The sequence below is a fragment of the Mixophyes fleayi genome, chromosome 12 (genome assembly GCF_038048845.1).
Source record: "Mixophyes fleayi isolate aMixFle1 chromosome 12, aMixFle1.hap1, whole genome shotgun sequence".
NCBI lineage: Eukaryota > Metazoa > Chordata > Amphibia > Anura > Limnodynastidae > Mixophyes > Mixophyes fleayi.
This window is the reverse complement of record NC_134413.1, coordinates 36283980-36294213: the sequence shown is the minus strand read 5'-3', so window position 1 is coordinate 36294213 and position 10234 is coordinate 36283980.

Below are 10234 nucleotides of genomic sequence, written 5' to 3'. Positions count from 1 at the left end.
TGATGACCCACTCGCACAATCAGATATTGGTCATTGTAATCATTGTCCACTCACATTTCCCAACAGTCCTGACTCAATTCCCGTGATGTTCCTTGGGATTCCTGGTAGTTTTGTGACCATACATCCAGAGATTGTGACTAAAATGAACTGCTTTCAAATAGGATAAAATTCACTATAGCGTGTATATGAGCTCACAGTCATATGGGACCAGGAGGGAGTCGCAGCACTTTAATCCACTCATTGAGCACATAATCTTGTACGGGGCCGCTCTAGCTTACAATTCACCACGTTTATCACAAGCACATTCAATGAACATAAGAAAAAGTGTAGATTAGTATATTCTTTGAATGCGTTTCTGGTAAAGTGATATTTGTAACCAAAAAACATGTTAAGCTTTTAAGAGAAACATGTTTAAATCAAGATTTTGAGGCCACTGGCTTTAAAACTCTGGTACTTTAGGCTTCTACAGCCACAGTGGTGTATTGAAGCCTTATACAAGTTTATCCTTTATGGCACTCGTTGAGAATGAGTATGCAGCTTGGCCCGTACAAGACCTGCAGGGAACATATGAAGGACAGAGAATACATGGCGGTAAATCTAGAAAAAAGTGATACTTAGCTGTTAAGTAGCCACGGAACGCTGCGTTGAGTATCTGGATTTCCCGAGTGTGGATGTCCCAGTGTGGTACAGGTTCCAGGGTTCCGTATGGAGGAAAATGAGGGAAATGACCTGGATTGTGGATATGGAAGGTGTTGGTTGCTGCGAAATGAAAAACATATTATAAGAAGCAGGAAGTTAACATGCACCAGTGGTAATGAAAATGCTACAAGTTAAATCATAAAAACATTGTAATAATTATAAAAGTTAATTTGGATGTAGTGGATAGTAGAGCTGAATAAGTGGTAGAAATATTTGAATGATGTTAAAAGTGTAAATATTTTTTTTATTTTTTTTTTGTTTCTTTTCTTTTTTTGGGGGGGTGGGGGGAAAATCCAGAAAAATAGGGACAATAATCTGATCTGAAGTGAGAAAAATATAAAGTAAAGTAGCTATTAATAACACTAGTGCAGTTAGTTAAAATATGATTGAAGTAGAGAGATGAAAATAGAAGGCAGAGTGATAGTGGCATGGGATATGGATTGGTCCAGAATGTATAAATAATAAGGTATAGGTAGAAGATAAGTACTTCCTTTACCTCCCCCATCACCACTTCCCTCCATTCAATTCTATACACACTATATCTAAGTTATTAATTCACAGACTAAGGTAAGCAAAGCAAAATTTAATTATTAACTCTATGTGAAAAGTAAATATTATGTATGAAATTCCCATTATCCATAAAAAATACATGCATTGCTTGTATTTTACATGTCAATTCCAATGTAATATTTGCAAATCTTTTGCATATTCCTAAAGTGCTACACAATATCTATTGCTTCTTTTAGCCCAATTAACTCTTTGGCTTATAGTTGAAATTATCCTATTGCTCAGTTTTAAAAAAATAACTTGTACAATAAACAGTGGCACAGCACAACATGTTATGATTATAAAACGGTAATAAAAAAAGATACTAAAAGCATATATTATAATTTCTAATATAACTACAAGGAATGAGACTTCTCTACCCACAGTTTTTAACAAGGGTTTAATAACTTGATCGATTTTTGAGGATTTTCTGCCTCAATATCTGTTATGTAATGAAGCAGCTTTTTATCAAACAGACTTCCAAGAGAATTTCCAAAATTGCAATTTATTATTGTCGTAAATTTGTAAGGCGCCACAGTGCTCCGCAGCGATCAAAGAATTAAGTAGTTCCGCTGTAGTGGCAATTTGCAGATGTAATGGCCTTATGCATATTTATATATTGTACCTTTCGCACCAGGTATGTATATGAAGTTTAGGTGATGAAAAGGTTGATGGTTTATAACAAGGGCCTAGTTTTGTTTATTTAGTTCTCAAATAAAAGCTTGGAATGGGAGAGTCACTTGTGATGTGTAATTGCCGACTACATTTCATTTTTTAACAGAGATAAAGAATCGTGTCTTTACTTCAGACTACGTAGCAATCACTGGAGGTTACCGTAGTCCATGTGTACAGGTCACTTGCAGTGCTTATATGGGCTGTAGGGCACAAGAGCTTTAGCTGGGAGCTGATAATAGGGCAGATTAATGAAAACAGGGATTTAGGGGTAGTGGTTTCTACCATATGGGTAAATCTAATATTAGCTAAAATAAAAATATTTTCTTTTATATTGTAAATTATAGTATTCGCAAAGTTTGTATTCACTTGTGTAAGAGATGAACATGGCACTGTTTAGTTGCTATATGCCCAGTGGTCCTGGATATGTTTTGGTGTGACCGATATGCTAGCTCTTAGGGATAGATTTTTTTTCGGTGGTGCTTGTCTGTCAGTTCAGGATTTCAGTGATGTTTAAAATATACATATAGTGCACTGTATATTGTACACTGGTAATTACTGTTTTGTGGGTCTAACTAAAACCACATTTCTAATTTATGTGCTATTAACCTTAGTTAGGTTTTGTTGGTATTTATTTCCACATAGAGCTTATTATGGTGGTGTGGAAAGCACAAGAATAGTTACATAAGGGGTTGGGGATCTGTAGAGATTTAATTCTGGTGAATGGTCTCCCAACAGTTCTTTCACATTGAGTGGTCTAACTACACTCATTATAAATCAATCAGATTGTATGCTAAAGGAATATAGTGGACTGGTCTCTGACTTCTGGGATCCCTGTATAAGCTTCACATTACCATGTCTTGGCATAACTTTCTTTGAAATCAATATTTTCCTCATGCAGTCATACACTTATTTGGTATCCTCGCATATTGGAAAAATAAATACAATTATTGAACATTTTCCACAGGTGTAAACTGTTTTCTACTGGTTTACCTGCTGTTACATACAGATAATATGTTGTCTGTGACATGTCCACAAGGCAAGCAGGGTTACAAATGACCTGGCTAATATATAGCCAGTAGTAGACATGTTTTTGTTTGTGGTATAAAGTATTTACCAGGAAGAAATACATTGAGATACCCCCCCCCCCTCTCCCTTTTTATTTTTATTGGGCTTATACGGGGGAATGCTGATATGAAACGAGTCCAAGTCTCTTCATAAGTAGTTACCCCAGTCTTTTGAGAATGTCTGTACACAGATGCTGTTTAAATACTACAGATGGGAAACGTTGCTTGCTGCAGAAACTCTTATCCTTGTCAATCAGAGCTATTATACTGTGATTTGATGTTACACAGAATTGTAATGTCAGACACTGTCTGTTAATCTGTAATGCCAGTATCTGCTCTTATATTTTTCTATCAACTAAGCAGGAGTTATTGGATTATTAACTGCTGACCTGGTCACGGACCTGTGACCATTTCATTATTACTTTTTTATGTACCTCAATAGCAATTCTGCTATAAGTATGTATTATGATTTGAACCCTTCCAATAACCTAATTCTTCATACTTTGCACTTGTTTGTTCCCCGCATATGCTTTGAGTCCCATTTACATTTCAGCTGTTAGGGTTATAGCAAATGAGCGATGATCCCATGTTATCCCTCCACTTGAGCTGCATCACACATAGGATAAATGTATTCTGATTCACTCAGTGCAAGGTGAACAGAACACAGTGGAGGGGCAACAATAACTCACTGTCCATGTTCATGCACTCAGATGGGTTTTTAAGTTGCATATCCTACTCTCCCTTTCCCTATTCCATTTTAGGTTGTCTAGCTTACAAGTTTGGTGGAAATGTTCAGTAGTAATTTGCAATAAACAAGTATGACGTTTCAGACAATGCACCGTTTACCAAATTCATGTAATCCTGGGAACAATGTTCCCCTGTTCATAAGTGGCAAATGTGAGCAGGTGTGTAGGAGAACTTGGAAACTGTCAGGGTCCGACCCTCAGTTATATTGATACACTCCAAAAACAGAGGGTTTTTGTATATTAGGGAATTTAGACTAAGTTTCAATGGAGCAGGGACTGGTGTCAATGATTCAATATTCTCTGCACAGAGTTATATAATATGGTAGCGCTCTATAAATAAACAATAATAAAAGCAACCAATCAGTTTCTGTGATATTGCAGATATTGGGATGACATGAAATAACATTCACCAAACTCTTTTGGGAGATTGTTTCCCATTTTTTGTTTTAGAACATTAGTGCATGTAAGCAGGTATCAAATCCTTTCCTAAAATGTAGAACAATCCTAAATGACAGGCTATAGAGCAGTGCGTTTCACGTCAATAGTTGGGCACACGTTTTGAAGGGTTGCTTAATAAACTAGCTGCTCTCTGAAAGATGATATCTGTGTTAACCGACACTGCTGTTCAAAGAGAAATGACACTATTTTTACTGTCTTTAGTGCATATTTAGTGTGATTTGTAGGGTTTTGTTTGCTTTAATGGTATGATTCTACTTTTAGCATGTAATCTATTGATCAGGTTTATTTCTAGTCATCCTAAACAGCTATATTAAAGCGACACCTATAGGCCATAAAAAAGTACAACATAAAATTGAAAAAATAGGAGCATCATAATAACTTTAATGGGTTAAATAAATAAAACCACAAGTTAAAAAACGAAAAGTATAAAAATAATTATGTACTTTTTGTGGGCAGTAAAATAGTAGTAGTACTCCTTCTCTTGTAGTTTATCCTGCAAGCAGAGGTGTAACTAAGCATCAGAGTGGATGCAGCTCCTTTCTACAGCTGAGGGCGAGTCCTCTTCCCTGCCGAAGCATCATGTATATATTAGGGATGTGCACCGGCGACTTTTGAGGTCTCGTGTTTTGTGTTTTGGATCCGGATTTTCGTTATTTTTGGGGTTCGGATTTGTCTCGCAAAACACTTGACGAAAGGTCTCGGTTCGGATTTAAGGTTTTGGATTCGGATTTTTTTTGAAAAAAACATAAAAAGTTTAAAAATCAAGTGTTTGGGCTTATTTTCACTCCTAGGCTATTATTAACCTCAATAACATTCAATAACAAGCATTTCCACTAATTTACAGTGTATTCTGAACACCTCACAATATAGTTATTAGTCCAAAACGTTGCAACAAGGTATCTTTCTGGACTGCGTAGAGGAGTGGGTCACCACAATATATATTAAAAACCCTGAACTTTTATGATTCGCACCAATAAATGTACCTGGACTGCGTAGAGGAGTGGGTCACCACAATATATATTAAAAACCCTGAACTTTTATGAATCGCACCAATAAATGTACCTGGACTGCGTAGAGGAGTGGGTCACCACAATATATATAATAAGAAAACCATCAACTTGTTTGATTCGCACCAATAAATGTACCTGGACTGCGTAGAGGAGTGGGTCACCACAATATATTGAAAACTCTGAACTTTTATGAATCGCACCAATAAATGTACCTGGACTGCGTAGAGGAGTGGGTCACCACAATATATATAATAAGAAAACCATCAACTTGTTTGATTCGCACCAATAAATGTACCTGGACTGCGTAGAGGAGTGGGTCACCACAATATATTAAAAACCCTGAACTTTTATGAATCGCACCAATAAATGTACCTGGACTGCGTAGAGGAGTGGGTCACCACAATATATTAAAAACCCTGAACTTTTATGAATCGCACCAATAAATGTACCTGGACTGCGTAGAGGAGTGGGTCACCACAATATATATAATAAGAAAACCATCAACTTGTTTGATTCGCACCAATAAATGTACCTGGACTGCGTAGAGCAGTGGGTCACCACAATATATATTAAAAACCCTGAACTTTTATGAATCGCACCAATAAATGTACCTGGACTGCGTAGAGGAGTGGGTCACCACAATATATATTAAAAACCCTGAACTTTTATGATTCGCACCAATAAATGTACCTGGACTGCCTAGAGGAGTGGGTCACCACAATATATATTAAAAACCCTGAACTTTTATGAATCGCACCAATAAATGTACCTGGACTGCGTAGAGGAGTGGGTCACCACAATATATATAATAAGAAAACCTTCAACTTGTTTGATTCGCACCAATAAATGTACCTGGACTGCGTAGAGCAGTGGGTCACCACAATATATTAAAAACCCTGAACTTTTATGAATCGCACCAATAAATGTACCTGGACTGCCTAGAGGAGTGGGCACTGGGCACCACAATAAAACATATAAAAAACCTTCAACAGGTCTGCATTACACTACACATACGGCTGCTCCTCCATCCTCTCCATCATATACATGTTGGAGTTTTAGCGTGTGACAACCTCTTGTTTTTGATAATGTCAGTGCATTTTGAATATTTTTCAATTTGCCCCACACCACTGAATGTACTTTATCTATGATACGCATCCATCTATCTTGACTGCGTAGTGTGGTGGCCCCGGTACACAATTTGGTACCAAGGCCACAATATAATTAAAAAACCCTACACGTGTCAGAATTCCACCAAACAAGTATCTGGACTGCGTAGTGGGGTGGCCCCGGTACCCAATTTGATACCGGGGCCACAATAAAATAAATACACCCTCCACGTGTCAGAATTCCACCAAACAAGTATCTGGACTGCGTAGTGGGGTGGCCCCGGTACCCAATTTGATACCGGGGCCACAATACCTCCTCCAAACATGGTACAGACAATTCGTCATTGAGATCCCATCAAGTATGTTAAAGACAGACAGGGTCGAAGTGTTATTGGTTGACTTTGTAAACAAAAAAACTGTCCCTGTTGCACATAGTCGTGCAATGAAGACTGACTTTTTCATTTAAAGGCACCATCTTTCAAGTGTAGTGTTTGTAAGTCTAAGTCATATTATACTTTTGGTAAAATTGGTTTATTTTGTTCCTCTTTATGGTAACTACTAATAGAATTAAAGTATTAAATAGAAGCGGCAGTTCCTCTTTATGGTAATTAGTAATAGAATTAAAGTATTAAATAGAATTAAAGTATGAAATAGAATTAAAGTATTAAATAGAATTAAAGTATGAAATAGAATTAAAGTATTAAATAGAATTAAAGTATTAAATAGAGTGGTATAGAGTTGTAGTGTGGTATAGATAGAGTGGTCCCCACAATATAATAATAAAACCCTCAACTGGTCTGAATTCCACCAAACAAGTATCTGGACTGCGTAGTGTGGTGGCCCCGGTACACAATTTGGTACCGAGGCCACAATATAATTAAAAAATTGGGCATCAACTGTCACCGTTGTTTAATATCTGATACACCTAAATATGGACTGCACAGTGGAGTGGCCCCGGTAGTAAATTTGGTGCCGGGGCCACAATACCTCCTCCAACTTCCAAGTGTAGTGTTTATAAAGACAGACAGCGTCGAAGTGTTATTAGTTGACTTTCTTAACCCTAAAATTGTCCCTGTTGCAAATATTCGTGCAATGGACAGTTACTTTTTTATTGAAAGACTCAAGCTTTCAAGTGTAGTGTTTATAAAATATAAACAACAATACAGTAGTTTTAGAGCACGTCAATACCTCTTGTTTTAAATTATGACACGGCATTTTACTTTTGGTTTAATTTCTTGAATTTTTTTAAATTTGGTTTTACTTTTTGAACATGGCAAACGACTGTTGATTGGTCATATAATGCAAAAAAAAAGTTCCAAGATGGAATTGTCCTTGGGCCCTCACACCCACCCTTATGTTGTTGAAATAGGACATGCACACTTTAACAAACCAATCATTTCAGCGACAGGGCCTACCAAACAACTTTGGCTGAAATGATTGGTTTGTTTGGGCCCCCACACCAAAAAAGCTATTCATCTCTCCCTGTACAGACTAAACAGGCTCTACTGAGGCAAGATGTCGTCCTCATCCTCAACCTCTGATTCCTCTCCCCCTACAGTGTGTACTTCCTCCTCATCACACATTATCAATTCGTCCCCGCTGGACTCCACAACCACAGGTCCCTCTGTAGTATCTGGAGGGCAGTGCTGTACTTCATTGAGGAATTGATTATTCATTTTTATAAACATCATTTTTTCAACGTTGTGAGGAAGCAACCTCCTTCGCCGCTCACTGACCAGGTTCCCCGCTGCACTAAAAACTCTTTCCGAGTACACACTGGAGGGGGGACAACTCAGGTAAAATAGAGCCAGTTTGTACAGGGGCTTCCAAACTGCCTTTTTTTCCTGCCAGTAACAATATGGACTGTCTGACATGTCTACTTGGATGGTGTCAGCAAAGTAATCATCCACAATTTTTTCTATTGTGACAGCATCCAATGCAGCGAGAGTAGACATGTCTGCAATGGTTGGCAGGTCCTTCAGACCGGACCAGATGTTATCAGCATCCCCGCCAGTGCCTCTTTTGGGAAAACTGAGCTTTTTCCTCGCAGCCATAGATGTGGAAGAAAATGAGGGTGGAGCTGTTGGCATGTCACGGTCCTCTTCAGAGGACAATCTCCTGACCAGCAGGTCTTTGCACCGCTGTAGACTTGTGTCCGCCGGAAACAGAGACACAACATACGCTTTAAACCGAGGATCGAGCACGGTGGCCAGAATGTATTCCTCTGACTTTAAAAGAGTGACCACCCTCGGATCCTGGCAAAGCGTACGAAGGGCTACATCCACAAGAGCTACATGCTTGGTGTAATCGCAATGGCTTACCAGCTCCTCCCTCACTTTCTCCAGCTGCTTCTGCAACAGCCTGATCAGGGGAATGACCTGACTCAAGCTGGCAGTGTCGGAACTGACTTCTCGTGTGGCAAGTTCAAATGGCTGCAGAACCTTGCACAACACGGAAATCAGTCTCCACTGCGCTTGACTGAGGCGCATCCCCACTCCTTTGCCTATGTCGTAGGTGGCTGTGTAGGCCTGAATGGCCTTTTGCTGCTCCTCCATCCTCTGCAGCATATAGAGGGTGGAGTTCCAGCGCGTCACAACCTCTTGTTTGAGGTGATGGCAGGGCAGGTTCATGCTTTTTTGATGTGCCTCTAGTCTGCGGTAGGCACTGGCTGAATGCCGAAAGTGTCCAGCAATTTTGCGCGCCACCGCAAGCATCTCCTGCACACCCCTGTCACTCTTGAGGTAATGCTGCACCACCAAATTAATGGTGTGGGCAAAACATGGGACGTGCTGGAAATTGCCCATATTTAATGCCCGCACAATGTTACTGGCATTGTCTGACACCACAAATCCCCATGAGAGTCTAAGTGGGGTAAGCCACTGGGAGATAATTTCCCTCATTTTCTCTAATATGTTGTCAGCGTTGTGCCTCTTATTAAAGCCTGTAATACACAATGTTGCCTGCCTTTGCATGAGCAGCCATTTTGTAGATGCTGCTACTGATGCAGCTGTTGCTGTTGCTGCGGAAGGGGATGCATCTACCCAGTGGGCTGTCACAGTCATATAGTCCTTCGTTTGCCCAGAACCACTTGTCCACATGTCCGTGGTTAAGTGGACAGTGGGTACAACCGCATTTTTAAGAGCACTGAGGACACTTGATCGTACTTCTCTGTACATTTTTGGTATCGCCTGCCTAGTGAAGTGGAATCTCGACGGGATTTGGTACCGGGGACACAATACCTCCATCAACCCTCTAAATCCCACTCCACTGATGGCGGACACCGGGTGCACGTCTAACACCAACATTGCAGTTACAGCCGCAGTTATACGCTTTGCAATAGGGTGACTACTATCGTATTTTGTGGTCATGGCAAACGACTGTTGGACGGTCAATTGTTTTGTGAAAGACTTAGCGGTCTTACGACTTCCCCTCTGGGAAGATGACCGACTAACAGCAGCAACAGCAGCAGTGGCAGTAGTAGGCGTACCGCTGCAGGATTCCTCGGATGAATCCCGTATTGAGGAGGACTCAGTCTGGCTGCTGACTTGGGCTGCAGGACTGAATCTGATGGAGATTGTGGAGGAAGTTGACGAGGAGGGTGTTGCTGGTGTGTATCCAACTGGACCACGGGATTTAGGTGTCCCTGTACCGATGAGGGTCCTAGCCCCAGTTCCTGAACTAACCACTGAACTATGAAGGTTATTCAGGTGACGTATAAGGGAGGATGTTCCTAGGTGGGCAAGATCCTTACCCCTGCTTATTTGAGCTTTACATAAGCTACATATGGCCATACATTGGTTGTCTGGATTTGGATAAAAATAACTCCAGACCGAAGAGGTGCATTTTTTGGTCTTCTGACCAGGCATGATGATGGGCTTTTTCATCCCATGGACATCAGCTGTTTCCCCCCCTGGTGCCTCATTTACAAT